The following is a 13,132-nucleotide window of genomic DNA, read 5'->3' as shown; positions in this document are numbered from 1 at the left end:
GTGACCACAAATACGACAGCCCGGACATCTCATGCCTCAGAGATCCACATCCTGAAGCAGCAGGTGAGCAACCTTGAGAACAGAGCGGAGGAAGCTGAAGGGCGCTCCCGGAGAAACAACGTGTGCATAGTAGGCCTTCCGGAGGGGGAGGAAGGACCTAACCCAACGGAGTACGTGGAAAATATGCTGTTGCAAGAAATAGAAGGTGGGGTCCTCATGCAAGGCTTTGCGGTGGAGAGAGCACACAGAGCGCTCACAAGGAGACCTCCCCCAGGGGCCCCTCCAAGGCCAATCATTGCCAAGATTTTGAACTACTGTGACAGGGAGAAGATATTGGAATACTACCGGAAGGGGGCACCATACAAAGAGCCTCTGTGGGCATCTCGACATACCCCAACTACACGCTACAAGTGCAGAGACGGTGACTGAACTATGGTACGGTGAAAAGAAGATTGCGAGATGCGGGTTTGCAGTGTACCCCGCAAAGCTGAAAGTGTTCCATAAATACAAAGCTCTGTTTTTTGAGAGTCCGGAGTATGCAACAGAATGGCTGGACACTCAAAATTGGCCGGAGGGAGCGGACAGTCGGAAGGAGGAGGGTACGAACAAGTGATGCCTGACCTTGGGACCAAGGTGCTGTATACTCTGACTTTGGGACTTGAATATAAGATAGAGCAGAGAGGTGTTGGAACTCAAAAGCGTTAGATTAAGAATGTGAAACAGACGGTGCACAACAGAATGTAGCTATTAATAGGAGACGCAAAGGAAGCACTCTTAAAACCCCAATAGTTAGGCGACTAGTTAGGTCACCAACCCATTGATGACACCCTGCAGGGTTCCTGACCTCGGCACTCCGAGGTGGGACCAAATGCGGGGGAGCCTGAGATCCAGGGATGGAGCTGGGCACCAGTTGGGGTGGGGAATGGAAGGGGGAGGGATGGGGAGGTGTGCAGTGGTTTATAGTTGTGTTTGGGATAGTGGGGGGTTAGTTGGGGAGTTTAAGTTGGGAGAGGGAGGGGTACGAGCCCAATTTCATGCCAAAATGGACAGAAACAGTAACCCGGGGGGAGGGGAAGTGATTCACACCACGCATGGCTATGGGTAGTCTCAGGATTGTAACCTAGAACGTGAGAGGCCTCAATAGCTACCTGAAAAGGAATAAAGTGATGATGTACCTGAGAAGGCTGAAAGCGGACATAGCATTCTTGCAGGAGACCCACCTTACCAGGGACAAACTGGAGGTAGTTATGAGAAAGTGGAGGGGGTCCACCAAAGGAGCCACTTACTCAGCCTACGCCAGGGTAGTGGTCACGTGGGTGGCACCTCATATACCATTTCAGCTGCTTCAGTCCACGTCAGACCCAGATGGCAGAATGCTATTGGTGCGGGGGATGTTAGAAAACAGGGAAGTGAGCATCATAAACACATACGCCCCCAACCAAGATACAGCGGCCTATTTTAGGGCCCTATATGGCAAACTCAGCCCTCTAGTGGACAGCGCTATCATCTGGGGTGGGGACTTTAATTGCACATTACACCCTAAACTTGATAGGTCCGACGACAAAGTAGACAGACCCACCCCAGCGGCGAAGGCATTATTGGCCCTCCTGCGGGACTTCGGGTTAGAAGATGTCTGGAGGCAGTCGCACCCAGAAGATAGACAGTACTCGCACTATTTGGCCCCCCCATGATCTATCTATACACGAGACTGGACTATATGTTCGCGGCCTCGGAGATAGCGGGGGATATGACAGGTTCGGAATATAGAGCCAGAGTACTTTCCGACCACTCCTCCTTGGTGGTGGAATGGAGGCATCAGCCGCCTAGGGCGAGAATCCCGACGTGGAAACTCAGAGCTGAGGGTACCTTGTGGGAGGCGTTTAAGGTGGTAGTACGGGGCGCAGCCATATCCAAGTCTAGGGGGCTCCAAGGGGGCATAGAGCGAGAGCTACGGGAGACGGAGAAGGAGCTGGAGAGAATGATACAGAAAGGGAGCACCTCACAGGAGGATACAGCAAGGACAAACCTGCTGCAACAAACTAGCAGGGAGCACTGGGACAGGCTCTGTAAGCTAAATTATAAAAAATACATAGTGAGGCAACACACAGGGGGAGATAAACCGGGAAGACTGCTGGCTTGGTTATACAAGAATGAAACGCCACGCCCAGTGATCAGGGAGTTGAAGGGTGAAGAAGGTCAGACCTGGAATACCCAAGAGGGAGTCAACGAGGGATTTCTTAGATTCTACAAACACCTATATGATGACAGGGGGAGGAGTTGGGGCAGGAGATGCAAGAGACCCTGGAGGACATAGGATTGCCTAAACTGAATGACCAGGAGCGGGAGGACCTCTTTGCCCCAATCACCCTTGAGGAACTTGAGACAGTGATACAGCACCTTCCCACGTGCAAGGCTACGGGGTCGGATGGACTCCCTAGTGAGTTTTACAAGACGTACAAACAGGAGGTGCTCCCCCCACTGCTCGCCATGCTAAACAAGCTGTTTGAGCGAGGAATCTCTTAGGGAGGCAGTGATTATCCCGCTCTTAAAACCAGGCAAGCCGAGTACAGACTGCGGATCATAACGACCCCTGTCAATGCTCAACCAAGACAGCAAGATCCTTACGGTCGTGCTGGCAAATAGGCTCAAATGCGTTGTTGGTAAACTGGTACATCCCGACCAAACAGGGTACGTCCCAGGTAGGAATATAACAGACAATCACAGAAGACTTCACCATATAATTGAGCAGACAGAAGGGGACCCCGGCGAAATGGCGATAGTCTCGTTGGATGCCATTAAGGCATTCGACTCAGTGAGATGGCCGTGGTTGTTGGTGGCACTGAAGGAATATGGAATGGGGCTGGGGTACCTGAGGTGGGTCAAAATGATATATAGCTCCCCAATTGCAAGGGTTAAAACCGTTGCAATAATCTCAGACAAATGGCAACTCAGCAGGGGCACGAGACAGGGTTGCCCCTGGTCGCCCATGTTGTACATCCTCGCTCTAGAGCCAATTGCAATCTGCCTTATGCAACAGTATGAGGAGATCGGTATCCCCACGAAGGGAGGGACGCACCTTACGTCACTGTACACGGACGATATTCTGCTATACCTGCGTTTCCCAGAGGAAAACTTGCAATACATCCTGGAGGTGATGGAACAATACGCCACCCTATCGGGCATAGCAGTAAACCCCAAGAAGTCAAGCATGTTCCCCTTGGGGAGATACAGAAGTGCCCCGCTGAAGCACCTACCGGTTTTGCTGATACCTTGGCAAACTAGGACATTTCGTTACTTGGGTGTCGGCATATATCACTCTGCCAAGGACGAACACAAGCACAATACGGAGCGGGCAGTAGCTGGTATTCAGAATAGCATGGGATTCTGGTCCAGATTACCTCTGGCCATGTTAGGTAGGGCGGCGCTGATTAAGATGGTGGTCCTGCCTAGACTGCTGCATTTCTTCTCGAACATTCCACACATGATCCCCAAACGGTTCTTTGTGAGGCTCCATAGCATATGCAGGGGTTTTATTTGGCACAACACCAGAAACAGGGTGGCCCTGTGGAAGCTGCAAAACCCGTACGACAAGGGGGGTATAAACCTACCGAACCTTGAGCTATATTACCTGGCCGGGCAGCTCCAGAATGTGGCGAGATGGTTGTCGGAAGAGGAGACAGCTGAACCAGGCTTTTGCACAGGGACACCGCCCCCTACTTCTTAAGAGAGGTGGTATGGCTGCCTAAATCCAAGTTGCAGAGGAGGGCGAAACTATTGAAACTGGGTTGGGAAATATGGAATAAAATGTGGCGGGTGGTGGGAATCCTGACCCCGTGCTCTCTGCAGGTTCCGTTGATAGCGTTATGCGGGGAGGACCCACAAATGACAATAGGGATCTGTAAATACTGGGAACCGAGGGGTCTTGTGACCCTTGGGGATATATGGCAAGAGGGAGAGGCACTAGACTTTAGGAGGTTGATGGAAGATACTGGAGTGCACATTGGTCAACATATCACCTATACAAGAGTCATTAAACGGGTGCGGGAAAGGTGGCCTGCGGTTGTGCTAACCGAGCAACCGGATATGGTTATTGAGACGATGTATGGCGTCTCGGAGGGTGGGCATGAAACCTCCCGCATATACGAATTATTGATGACCAGGGTGGGAAAGGAGGTGCTTCAGCTAAGGCGAGACTGGGAGGCGGAGGCGGGAGAACTTATGCTGGATAGTCAATGGGATAGAGTCCAAAGGTACCACAAGAAGGTGTCCCGAAACGCAAGGTTACAGCAGATACAGCTGTACGTCACCCATAGGGCATACATGACCCCTAGTAGGGTCGCCAGGTTTAGAAACTCAGCGGTGCAAAAATGCCCACGATGTGGGGAGGAGGAGGAGGCTGGGCTGATACACATGTTTTGGGACTGCTCGCAGGTGGGTAAGTTCTGGTCAGAGATGAGGCTACACCGAGGTGAAAAGGGGATTGTACTGGATGTAGAGTCAGTATGGGCATGTATGCTGGGGGTGTTTGCCAGACCACGCAACCTGAAACACATTAGTAAAATGAAAGATTTGGCCTACATATTGGCCAAGCAGAGAATTACAATGAGTTGGAAGGCCGCCCAGCGCCCCAAAATAGAGATGTGGTGGGCGGACCTCCTGAAATGGGCAGACGCTGAGACGGCTGCCTGGTATGAGGCAATCAGTAGAGGAGGGGAGGAAGAAGCAGGACCCCTGATAGTGTGGAGGCAATTAGTGACCACAATGGCAGGAACCCCCAGGCAGATCCTAGCGGGGATAATACAGAGGGGACTACTGCGTAAGGCATGTATCTTGATATGTAAGTCGGTGGCATTGAAACAGGGGCTCGAGTTAAAGGGGTGGGAGGGGTGAGGACAATGATGCACAATGAGCAAACATAATTAAGCAAAAGCTATATGCAAATGTCCTCAATGTTTGTAATGTTTGGAGTGGAGTTAACAAAATAATAAAAATCGATTTAAAAAAAAAAAAACTTTTGCTTTTGCTCCGGAGTCTCACAGGCATCAGCTAGGTTGACTCACTCTTCAACCATTTTCCTGAAGCTTGGAAAGACTTCCGGTTTTGCTATCTCAGCAGCCTCCTCCAGCTGGGTGGAGAGGTCCCTAGTTAGAGTGTTGACCTGGACAGAGGATTTCAGGTAGGCGAGGCTGTCATTGGGGACCTGGAAGATCACCTCATCCTGCCTGATGTCACAAGTCACCTCTTCCTCCCCGTAAGAGCAGGAAGAGTACACCAGGAAATTCCCCCCTTGCCGGGTGAAGATCATGTCTGGTGGTAAATCATGGTCACTATCACCGTCAAAACAGTCCTTGGGAATTGGGCCTATCAGTTCATTACCTAGATCCATGGAAAATGTTGGTCATCAACCGCCATTCCAATAATGGTGCCTGCGCCCAGAGTGATTCTCCTAAGGTCGCTGTTATCCATCAATATTGGAATGGTGTTGTGTTCTACATTGACTAATGGTGTTGGGTTTAGCCCCAACCCCTGCTGTTGGAGATGGGCATTGAGGTGTACATATGCGTCAGGATCTGTCCTCTTAATTTTTTATTCGAGTGGGAATAGTCGTGTCTGTCCTGGGATGGCGATTTCCTCTCCAATTTAAACTTCAACTGCATACAGCACCAGTTGGGCTGACCAAAATGCTTTTTCTGAATCGTCAAAGTCCATGGGAATGTACCCTAGTCGGGACCAGGCTTTGTAATTTATCAGGTCCATGTTAATGGCAAAATGATTGAGAATGTCACTACCTAAATAGAATGCAGCAGGGACATCTTGAGAATGTACCTGCTAAGCAGGAGATGTTTGGAATTGGGGGTTTCCAGGCCCATTTCCAACTTATCGATCAGTTTAAATGTGGGAATGGCTGGATCTTTTGGGAGCTGTCAGAACATGGCTTCGCTGATTAAGCACTTACCATTGTTCACGCACACATGGGCGAGAACAGATTCCTTCCCCTCATTTAACTGAATAGGGATGAATAACTGTTCTCTAATTTTCTGAATGTCAGCTAAACTTTGAGCTGGTTTCTCATCAATTTTGACTATGGAATTGGGATTTTCAGATTGTAAACCAGTATACAATTTCAGGAAGGTTGATTTTCAGGAATGGAGAGGAGTTCCCATCACCAGTTTTTTGTCCTATAGCAATTACTGTCACAGTATTTGATTGTTCTGAATATGGAACTCAATATGATCAGGTTTTTGTTCAACCATGTGGCAGGTGCCATTTAAACTAGCATGGTTAACACTCTGTTTCAATTTTATTGGCCTGTTAGTCTGAGTCCAGAGGACCTTGCTCACACAGTCTATTAAGGGGACAACCTTCGCAGGATGTCATTCCCTAGTAGACAGGGTGTGCCCTCTGGAGTCACGACTATGACAGGGTGTTTCACCTTATGTCGCCCAATTTTTATTTCCAAATCCGCAGTCCCCTCAACAGGAAGTTAATTCCCATTGAAGTTCTGGAGTTGTCCAGGAAGAAGGGTGAGAGGGATCTGGTATCTCTCCCCCCTTCCTGAATTTATCTGATCAGAGGTCCTTTTTGACAGAAGAGTGGCATGGGATCCAGTGTCCACCAGTGCCGAAAATGTACAGTGCCCCTGCACTTGAACCGGGGCATAAAATCTACCTTCCTTCTCCTCAAGGGGGCAAAGATAATGTGCATTTTGGGCAAGCTGGGTGGTCAATTTCCTTATTTTGGACCCCGTCAAAGGGGTAGTTTGGGCATAATTCTGTGTAGAAGTTTGGGAATCTGAAAGAAAAACTTTGCATTCCGAGATTTGAGGAGTTTCGGGCTCCTCCTTTTCTGATTCTGGGCTGCCCCCCCGCCCCCCCCTTTTTGGAGACAATGACCAGAATTGCTTTGAGAAGTTTGGGAATCCTCTTTTAATATTCTGTCTTCTTGATGCTCATTCTAGGGTTCTAGGAGCGGCGATTCAGAATCTGTCCCCACTCCCACCCAGTCTTCATATAGATCTCTTGGGACCCATTTTTCTTTGGGAGGAGTCCCCCCGTCCCTGAAGGAGAAGATCTTTTTCCCAGAGTCCTCTGAGGATTCTTCCCCTTCAAATTGGAGAACACTAACTTCCTCCACAAACTGGGTCTTTTTTAGTTCTTTATTTCTCCTACCCACCCTTTGTTCCTTGGGTTGCAGGTTTTTGGGGGCAGGAGATTTTGGTTCCTGTTCCTGGGTGTCCAGATGCTTTTCACGAGTGAGGAAGGAAGCTTCCTTTAGGGCTTTACACCCCCCTTGCCTGTGCCTCCTTCTCTGGAACCGGTGAGTTGTCAGGGTTCTCGCCCCATCATTGTTCTGGGGTGCCAGATCCTTGGTTTGTGGGGCTCTGAGCTGCCATGTTTAGCTGAGAGTTCTGTTGGGCCCTCAACATGCAACCCAGATCCTGGGTTAGGTTCTGGACATGGCGCTCCAGTTGGGACACCCGTTCCGGCTGGTACGGGGGTCTCTGGTCAACCCTAGGTGGATCACAGGAAGGGTAACTACCCTGGATATGGTGAATTTTGGTAACCCTCCACCCTTGGCCTCCCCTCTCCCGGATTGGGTTGTCTGGGTTCCTGAAAGCGGGGAATGAAAGGAGGGTTGTCCTGCAGGTTGGAGCTTTGTGGATATCGGGGAAAGAAGCTTAACCCAGCATTTGGGGAATTCCTGCTCTCCTGAGGGAAGTTTCCCGGGGCAGCACTTCTTCCTTAGTAAAGAAACAATGCAAAGATACTAACAATTACAAAGAATGGATTACCAAAAGCATACAGTTCAGAAATTCGTGGAAAGTTTAAAACAGATTGCAGTCAAACAACACGTTTAAAATGTACACTTTTGCAATTCCCGCCTAAAATTACCCAAACGGTTTTTAATAAAAACGGGTGAAATACACTGATTTTTATGTTGGGGAATAGATATACATCACAGGTACAAAATGGAATTAAAAGCAAGTCTCTAGCTGGTAAATTGAAAGAGTTATGCAATATAGAAGGAGGCGCGTTTTGAATGAAATGAAGGGTCAAATTGGAAAGGAAATCAGTTTGTGAGATGAACAGTTTTACTTTAAACTGGATTTAAGGACTAAGAAAAAAGGAACGCTACCAGTGAATTCTCTAGGTTACGCTGCAGATGTAACCCTTCACGCAGTGTACCCCTTTTCTTTAAGGAAAATTACTTTATTTAATCAACGTATCGCTAATGACATAAGATCTATGCAAGACAGAAATGAAGAGAAAAGTAGTGCTGATGCTTGGAGATTAATGATAAAATGCACCGAGAATTCCTGAACCCTTCCTGCACCTCTGCCCGACCACCTCCTCGCAAACGCTCTGCAACTCCCTCTCTGAGCACTTCCACAAAACAGGCCTAGACAGGATGGCCACCCTCAACACCAAACTTTACAACCTCCCTGAGCGAGGCGTTAGTAAAACTACTATCCGACAGATGATCCTCCGGTTCACCCTTGGACCCTTGTCCCGCCGCTCTCCTCAAAGAAATCTTCACCTCCACATGCAGAAGAGCTTGTGCGGTCCATACTTAATGACTCCCTTACCTCCGGCAACTTCCCAGAACCCTTCAAAATCGCCTCCCAACCAATCAACTACAGGCCCATCTCCAACACCCAATTCTTGGCAAAGCTCATCAACCACACTGCATATTCACAGATCAACTGTTTTGTGGAATCCAACAAACTCCTAGACCCCACGAAATCAGGCTTCTGCCCGTGCCACGGAACAGAAACCACACTGTTCTCTAGCTGGGATGACGTGAAAGTATCGGCAGACTCAGAAGGATGCACAGCACTTGCTCTTCTTCACCTCTCAGTAGTGTTTGACACCATTAACCACACAATCCCCCTTAAGAGACTACACTCTTCAGGAATCTGAGATTCAGCACTCAACTGGATCGCCTTATTCATCACTAACAGACAGCAAATCACCTTTCTCCCCCATTTCCTTTCCACTGCACACCCAGTGAGCACTGGAGTACCTCAAGGTGCCTGCCTCTCACCCCTTCTCTACAACCTTTACATGACCCTTCTGCCAGGGATTGTCCACTCCCACAATCTCACCTGCTTTAACTACCCCAACGACACACAAATCATCCTGAAAATTCCCAAATCGACCTCCATTCCCTGCCCTGACCTAGTAGCATGTCTCAAAGACAGTCCACTTCTGGACCCAGGGAAAACAGAGATCATGGTGCACAGCAATACAGCTCTATTCCCCAACCGTCTCCTGGCCACACTCCCTTGGCAAGCCCTCTCCTACCTCCACCACCATCAAAAACCTGGGCTGCACAATGGACTCTGACCTAACCCTGTTGCACCTCATCAATAATGTATCCAAATCCTGTCACTTCCACCTTAGGTGTCATGGTGCGTGCTCCAAAACCCCTGGAACTGATGGTCCCACCCCATTCATTGACACCCAATAGGGCTTATCAAGCCCCAAAGGAGCATCCCAGAACCTCCTGGACTCAGTCCTGGCGCCGTTGGCTCATAGGATGGTTTGAGCCATATGAACTACTTACTCAGCCTAGTGAGGCTGAGCCTTTCTGCATATCCAGGGCGTGACCGAGGGACTACTTTACCTGAAAGGCAGGGTGTGGTAAAGGGACTACTTGCCTGGAACTACTTGCAAGGCTATTTAAGCCACAACCTGCAGGCAGAACACGCTTCGCGTTATTCTGCACTCCTGCAGCGTAACGCTCACCATGTCTGCTCTGTCCTCGAGCTTCTACAGCCACGCCCGTTCTGAGATTTCCATCCATCGGTGCCTGAAAGAAGAAAGAGAGAAGAACAGGGTTATTACAGTGACAAAGGCCTTACCTGCAACTCTCATTCATCGGTCTCGCCTTCAGCTGATCTTCGGATCGCCGTCCTTGTTGGGAAGAGGGCATCCGCACAGGCCTCCAATACTCACCCGCGCAGCTGCATTCCTCCTGAATACGTCGGAGCGGTTCTTCCATCCATCATCCATCATCCTGGGGCCGCGCCGCGCATGCATTGAAAGAACAGAAAAGAGGTTAGTCGCGCACAAAACAAAAACGAACAATTATTCAGCCATCCACCGCCACTCACCCGTGCTAATACTCACCTGGAGATAACCTGCCCAGCATACTAGGAGAGTCAAATCTTCATCCAAACCTCCGTACGAATCCGCACCTGCAAGAAAGACAAAACACGTTTAAACCTTGGGAAACAAAGACACTGAGCACCTATACCAAGCATCCATTGGCATAGAGACTTACTTGCTTAATCCAGATATTCCAGACACAGCAACAGCCACTCTGGACCAGTGAAGTAACTGTGTCTGGGGAAAGACTGAGCTTACTGCGCCCCTGCTGAAAGTCAAGCAGGACGGAGAGCCAACCTCACAAAACTCTAAGGTGAGCCAGAAGAGGAGTTGGGCATCAGGAGGTTGAAGGAGGTGGGACCAATACAGCCCACTCAAAAGCTAATATTTTGTTTCAACATTGCAGACAAACGCCTCCTGGGGTGATAACAGGGGAGAGGACATCATCATACCACCAGAGCTATGCCAGTGCAGACATCATTCGTACGGCTACGTGCTATGCCCCCGTGGCGACTAGGTGAGCGTGACATTAGGCCTCTGAGGCGAATCTTCCCTTACTGCACCTACCCCAATAGACTGGCTGCAGTTATGTCCATTGTCATGGCCAGACTTGACTATTCAAACGTCCTCTACCTGGGTGCACCAGCCTACCAACTTAACAAACTTCAAAGAGTCAAAAACACAATGAAGGATTCACAACAGTCGAATGAAGATGGGGAAAATCTGAATGGTGTGTTGAAGGTCATGGATGAGGATGTCCTTCGAGATGGAGAAGAAATGACAACCACATGATCTGAGGGGAATGTATTAAACCTAAGCATACTATCTTCTATTTCTCTGACATTTAACGTACTGTATAAAAAGTTACAGGACTGTTAATTGATTACTGATTATCTTGATATAGTCTAGTTTATCATATCTTTGTATTATATACAAATATGGGAATGCGGCGACTAGTTTTGTTCTTTCTGTTTCCTTTAAGGTTACGCTCCCTCCTGTGGCATCTGGTTATGATACATTTCTTCTACACCTTGACGGGTGGAGTCCAGTTCTCAAGGTGAGGTCTGAGTGAACAGATGGTGATGTGATGTCAGCCTGTTCACTGGTTACGTACACTGGATTTCTATTGTGCACTGGTATTTCCACCTCATTGTAACTCTTATTAGATTGAGACAAGCAAGGTATTACACAGCAAGTGGAGCTAGACTACACAGTTGCATGTCATCAGATGTTTCTGTTGTGGGGATAGGTTCTAGAGGCCCCTTGGAATAGGGAGTTTGGATGGTTGGGTTGCTTCTTGACAGAGGTATGGTTGGTTAAAAGGTGAGAGGGGGTTAAGCAGGGATATATGCTGTTATGGTTACTTCAATGCAGAAACTGGTCAAATGCCATTTTGCCTCATATTTCTGCTGATTCTTTAACTGTGAAATGTGGTGGGGGACCTGCCCATTCCCCCTCATCTGCCTCTTCATCCTTCTTTCTATATACCTAACCCCATCTCATCACCTATCCAGTTTGTGATACAAAAGAAGTAAAAAATGTGGCAAAGCGGGATTGTTTCAATCTGTAAATCGAACAAAGGGGGATTACCAAATTTAATAGCCTGGAATGTTTAGGGTTTAAAAAATGGTATTAAGAGATTGTGTGTGAGCTTTCTTATGAAAAAGCATGGGAGGAAAATTCACTCCGCTGCAGCAACTCACCTTCCTTGAGAAGAACTTGTTTGTCTGCTGAAGAAGTCGGGTTTGTGTATTTGGTGTGTCCTACTATTCCTATGCTGGGGTGTATTGATGTTGGTTGCTAGGGTAGTTTTGTTAGAGGTGATCACCATTAAAAGATACAATTAGATTAACAAGAACCAGACCTACAAATCCCCAATGGTATTTGCATGCAGAGAGCATTTCAAGATGGGTACTTGGGGAATAGATTATAAGATATATTGTGATATTTGTTTAGGTTAATGAAGGATCAACCACCACTAGGGCTATAGAGTGAGAAGCCTTTAATGTGATGATTTGGGGCAATGCCAAAGCTAAATGTCAGAAGTAAAACCAATTGCTCAGGAAATTGGAGACATGTACACGTGTGCTGTTGGTGTAGAATAAAGAGGAGATAGATACGAAGACCCAACATATGGAGAGATTTGAGGCTCTCCTTAGGTTTTATGGTTAGATCCAAGATAGCTAAGCAACGTGACTTTGGCGAGAAATCGGGTACCTTATTAACGTGGCTAACTCAGCACTAGATGGATAGAAAGGCAATCAAGTCGATGATTGAACCAAATGTGAAGGTGGTCCATATGCAAGAGGAAATTAACATTGTAGTTAGAGATCATTACAATGCATTATACTCTCATGCCACTTTTGTGGATGATGACCACACATTTTGTGAGATAAGAGGAGAGACCTTGCTTAAGATCACTGATGATATAAGACTAGGCATTGAATCGCCCATCACTGAACAAGAAGTTAGAGTAGCCATTCACTTGCTGAACTGGGGTAAAGCTCCCAGTCACAAAGGATTGGTTCCATGTCATTTCATCAACAGTACTTACTTTGTGGTAATTTACTATGAATTAATTACTTAGAAATTTGACTTTGAATTTTAAAAACAATTTATTTTTGGTGGGTCCTTCTCCCATGCCCGCCTTCCTCTTCATTACTCCCCCTCTCCAAAAGCCTCCCCATCTCCATTTTGCCCATTAACCCTTACATACCCATATTTGTCGAAGTCATTTTGAAGTAATTTTCTTCATAGTAAATTACCACAAAGTAATTACTGCCGATTAATGAATGGGGTACCCAACAGATTACCCATTTAACCATATGTGGAATATGAAGAGCAATTGGTACCTAGGTTGGTTGCAGTTTTTCAGGAGTCCCTGCTCACGATGAGAGAGGTAGGGATTTCAATAATGTTGAAACCCAGACAAGACCCACAAGACTTTGGGGCTTACAGCACACTTTTGCTTTTTAATGTGGATTCCAAGGTATGGAGCAGAATGTGTCCCTCAGGCTTCA

At 47.7% G+C, this 13,132-nt stretch overlaps 1 long non-coding RNA gene across 1 annotated transcript in view; it reads left to right on the top strand.

Moving 5' to 3' along the window:
• LOC138497810 (uncharacterized) overlaps nt 1–13,132 on the top strand; it is a 202,533-nt gene that overhangs the window by 61,933 nt on the left and 127,468 nt on the right. Inside the window, exon 2 of the long non-coding RNA XR_011278648.1 lies at nt 11,095–11,169. This is a non-coding gene — a long non-coding RNA (uncharacterized lncRNA). The remainder of the gene's footprint in view (nt 1–11,094; nt 11,170–13,132) is intronic.

This window comes from Ambystoma mexicanum, chromosome 5q, assembly GCF_040938575.1.
Source record: "Ambystoma mexicanum isolate Mex_15411 chromosome 5q, UKY_AmexF1_1, whole genome shotgun sequence".
Classification (NCBI taxonomy): Eukaryota; Metazoa; Chordata; class Amphibia; order Caudata; family Ambystomatidae; genus Ambystoma; species Ambystoma mexicanum.
The sequence above is the reverse complement of the archived record's forward strand: the minus strand, read 5'-3'. Positions and strand labels throughout refer to the sequence as shown.